The sequence below is a fragment of the Medicago sativa genome, chromosome 3 (assembly GCF_051527215.1).
Source record: "Medicago sativa cultivar Bolivia chromosome 3, Bolivia_mono, whole genome shotgun sequence".
Lineage (NCBI taxonomy): Eukaryota > Viridiplantae > Streptophyta > Magnoliopsida > Fabales > Fabaceae > Medicago > Medicago sativa.
This window is the reverse complement of record NC_140751.1, coordinates 79,402,284-79,407,168: the sequence shown is the minus strand read 5'-3', so window position 1 is coordinate 79,407,168 and position 4,885 is coordinate 79,402,284. Positions and strand designations below refer to the sequence as shown.

General features: G+C 27.1%; 2 long non-coding RNA genes across 2 annotated transcripts; both read left to right on the top strand.

Moving 5' to 3' along the window:
* Positions 1–1,459: 1,459 nt before the first annotated feature.
* LOC146940610 (uncharacterized) lies at positions 1,460–2,711 on the top strand. Its single transcript, XR_015032066.1, has 2 exons — positions 1,460–2,380; positions 2,473–2,711. It is a non-coding gene; the product is annotated as an uncharacterized LOC146940610 (long non-coding RNA).
* Positions 2,712–3,072: 361 nt separating this feature from the next.
* LOC146940609 (uncharacterized) lies at positions 3,073–4,371 on the top strand. The gene is made up of 2 exons (XR_015032065.1): positions 3,073–3,554; positions 3,896–4,371. It is a non-coding gene; the product is annotated as an uncharacterized LOC146940609 (long non-coding RNA).
* The last annotated feature ends 514 nt before the right edge of the window (positions 4,372–4,885 follow it).

Below are 4,885 nucleotides of genomic sequence, written 5' to 3'. Positions count from 1 at the left end.
CATCTTCCAAATGACATTTTTTTTATGGATCCTTTTATTTATTTTTTTGGGTAAAAAATTCATTTTCCATTTACTAAAAGGGAGCAAGGTGCTACTATAAAATTTTAAGTGTATTTAAAAAAAAAAAATAAACCCAACAATTATTTATGTTTTATTCCCTTCATCCTAATTAAATATTTAAAAGTATTCATACTATTATTAAAATTAATATCTTAATTAAAGATTATTAAATTGTTCTATTTTTTTAGAGAAAAAATATTAATGTTTTATTCAACGCCATATATTTGTATTTAATGCATTCATGCTATTATTAAAACTAATAATAAAATATTAATGCATTCAACTCCATATTTAACTCTTTCCACAATCTTTGCTTCATCCTTCACTTCTATCTCTATATAATACAAAAGAATAGTTCTATGAGCAAAGTACACGTGGCGCCTCATTTTGCTTCTAGCATTTAATGCTCCTCAAACAATTTTTTTTTCCAATGCATAAGACCTTTGATTAGACCTTTGATCAAGATATCAAGATAGTTGCCTTAATTATGTATTATGTAAATATTTGATTAAGAAATGGTATCAAATATACAATATTGTTTTATTGTTTTATGTACATGTGCATTTTGCCTTAACAATATGTATTATATACATTTTAATCCAACCGTATTTTATGTTTATGGAGGAATCCAACCGTGTTGTATACGTACGATATTATTATATACGTTCATTCCAGGCTAAAGTTTTTTTTTCTTTTCCACTCTAATTTCGACTCTGATTGACCGATCAATTTTACATATTAGTTACCGATATTTGTTGTAATTACTCGGAGATAACTTAATTATTGTGTACTTTTTTTTTGAAGGAGTTAATTATTGTATACTCTTTTTGAAATTTTTTTAATCTTCGGAAATAAGATTTATCTTAAATAGGATCAACGTTATGTACATCGTATCAAATCAAAGTACCACTTTTATATATCATCGTTTCAAACTAATTTTTTAAGTCTCCGGAAAAAATGTCGTCCATATATATGATAAATTGTTTTCTATAATTTGGTACCATTTTTTTCGTGTAAGGTACGTATGTACTGTTTTTAATCAGAAAAAAATAGCAATTGGCAGTACCATTTTTTTTAGCAATTACTCTGTTTGGACTCCAATATTTTTTATTTTATTTTTTTGGTACAAGCCATATTGTTTTTTTTGTCTCCGTTTTTTATGATATCATGCTATTGCCGTATTCAATGCATATTTAATTTGGTTTACAAATATGGTAGCTTCTTTCTTAACAGAATATATATATGGTAACTATTATTTTGAAAATTATTGTGTACTTTTTTTTTTAAGGAGTTAATTATTGTATACTCTTTCTGAAATTTTTTTAATCTTCGGAAATAAGATTTATCTTAAATGGGATCAACGTTATGTACATCGTATCAAATCAAAGTACCACTTTTATATATCATCGTATCAAACTAATTTTTTAAATCTTCGAAAAAAATGTCGTCCATATATATGATAAATTGTTTTCAATAATTTGGTACCATTTTTTTCGTGTAAGGTGCGTATGCACTGTTTTTAATCAGAAAAAAATAGCAATTGGCAGTACCATTTTTTTTAGCAATTACTCTGTTTGGACTCCAATTTTATTTTTTTTTGGTACAAGCCATATTGTTTTTTTTGTCTCCGTTTTTTATGATATCATGCTATTGCCATATTCAATGCATATTTAATTTGGTTTACAAATATGGTAGCTTCTTTCTTAACAAAATATATATATATGGTAACTATTTTTTTGAAAATAAATATATATCCTTGCTTAGTATTGTTCCAAGAACCGTTTCAAAAAAAAAAAGTATTGTTCCAAGAAAGGCGAAGTGTGTGGTATAATTTGTGAAATAATAGAATGTGTATGGTTTCCTTGCATGCGTTTTTTTTCCATGCGTTTTTTGTGTAAACAAAAGGTTCCATGCGTTTTTTTTCCTTTAATGACGTATTATTTCCATGGCCGATCCAATGGTTGTATGACAAGTGTCAATTTCACTTTGTCAGCCAATCGGAATTCATCATGTTTTGTTTTTGTTTTTATTCTTTTGGTTGCTACCCATGATAATTAATTTGTTATTTACTGCCTATCAAAAGGTCATGTCATATTTGATCATTTCATCTGCTTTTTTGTTTCTTTTTCACATATTGTTGTTGGTAATAACAAAAGTAAGTCTTGCAATGGCTCCGAGATCAGTTGATAACATCTCTGAGGTCAGTCCAGTGAAGGAATCATGGACCATTGTCGTTCGAATTGTCCGTGCTTGGTTCGTTCGTGATGTCAATCGTGACGCTCACCCTTTTTCACTTGATATGGTGTTGATGGATGCATCGGTTAGGCTATTCCTAATTTTTGTTTCGCACTTAAAATTTTCTTAGAATTCCATTTATTTTGTTTTTTAATTGTTTTTTTTTTGTGTGATCAGGGCAACAAAATTCATGCAACTGTGCGGAGGACTCTTATCTACAAGTTTGAAAAGGATTTGCAAGAGGGAAAGGTCTACAATATGAGTAACTTTGGTGTCGCTGCGAATATTGGTTCTTATCGGACAACCAAGCTGAAATTCTAAGGAGCATTTAATGTTCTTTTGATATTTTGATATTTAAAAAAAAAAAAAATACACATCTTCACTTTAATGTTCTTTTGTGAATTCTTATTTGGCAAGTATACCACGAGTTTTAATTGGCACGGGATCGCGTATAATGACAGAGTTTATGAAATCAGCAAATTATTTCAATACCATTAACGTTTGTTAATAACGAGTTTGTTATGAAATACACAAATTTTTTTATTATCAATGTTATTATGAAATACGTAAAAAAAAATTATTATCAAATGATGATCAAATATTATGACCTTTTTTATTATCAAGTGATGGTCAAATAATATGAATATTTTGTTTTTTTTTACAGTATATGACAATTTTGTGAAAAATTCTTAAAGATGAATTATGTATGTTTTTTGTGCTTAATAATTCATACTTAATAGATGTTTTTGTTAAAAAAATTCTATTTTTTTAGAATAGATTGACATTTTCTACACATTTCTGGAGAATCTCATTCAAAAATATGAAGACTAAATTTGAGTTGACTAAAAAATAGATACCAAGAATGGTGATGAAAACTTTTGGAAGACTAAAAAACTAACAAATTTTTTAGCGAAAATAAAATGAAATATATATTTTTTGAAAGAAAAACTAAAACGACGTATTGATATATTGAAAAATTAAGAATACCATTCTTTATTTTTTTGACAAAGAATACCATTATTTTGTTACTCTGAATATGTCAAAAAAAAATTACATATTCATCATCATCTCTAAAAATAAAAGTATTTCTTAATCATTGATCCACATCACCTCATAAATCACAAATACATATTTGACTTTGCCATTAATTACAATTTATTTCTATTAATTTTCTATTTACCATTTCATATTTCGGTTTCTAAGCAATTGAATCATGGAAGAGTGCCAATTTTACATCACACTTTTTATTTGTTCAAAATGTAATTTACTTTCTATTCTATTATTTTCCTATATATAGTCTCTGTTTATTTCATCATTTTTAGCTGTATATTTCTTCCATATGGTGCTGTTAAACTCCAAAAAGTTGTTATGGAACCAAGATCAGGTAACGTTTATGAGATCAACCCAGTCAAAGAATCATGGAACATAATCATTCGAATCATTTGGGTTTGGTTTGTTCATGATGTGATGTCAACTGTGACACACACCGGTTCTCTATATATCTTTCCCATGGATGCATCATTATGTATGTTATGAATATAATTTTTTCACTTTTTAAATTAATCTAATTTTTTTATCTTTGTTTGTTTGCATTTTTCAGGGTAACAAAATTCATGTCACTGTGTGAAGATTTTGAATTTGATAAGATTGATAAGACATAAGAAGATGTGGGAAAAAAATGGGTTAGAAGTTTTTCTTTCACGTGAGAAGATTGATGAGTCTAAGTATGGTTTGGATATATATTGAATCTACAAAGATCACAATCGAAAGAGAAAAGAGTCAAAGAAAAATAATCCAAATTTTGTTCATGGTCCTTTGATCTACAAATGTAGAAACAATAATTACGAGAGCATGAGATGTATATTGGTGAATAAGAATATATATATATATATATATATATATATATATATATATATATTAGTATTTTTTGTTATAAAATTAAAATTAATTTTAAACGTGTTACAAACCTGAATGTATTGTTTTTTTGTCATGTTTACATGGAACGTCTTAAAATGAGATAGAAGAGTGAATCTAATACTATAGTTTTGTTAATATTATTGTTTGAAATATTGCTTATTCTCTGAGATCTATTTTATGTGCTAAATTATTTAGCCTCATTTTGCCAATTCCTATCCTAATTTTTTTTACGTGTGACATAATGGTGCCTTTGAAGTTTGGTTTGATATTTATCTATCATCTAATTGATTAATCTCATGTCATATTTTGGTATTAATTTATTAAAAAATAAATTAATTTTTGAATGAGTTTTGTTTGCATGTTATCGATATCCAACGAAACCTCTTGGTACTTCAGAATTGATAAATTTTCTCAATAAAAAAATATTAAATACCACAACATATTTGAAAACAAAATTCTAATTTAAAATTAACATATATACTTGCAGCTAAAAGAACGTGGTGCAAATAGCAAATGAAGGTTGATTCAGTTGGTAAGAAATTAAGTTACTTGCAAGGTTGTGGGTTCAATTTTCTGTTGGCGATGTGAGGACCTGATCTTTGATAGATGCTCTATAAGTATCTGTGTAAATGTTGTTAGAGTCTTAAGGTTTATCCTGATTGTGGTGAAGTTT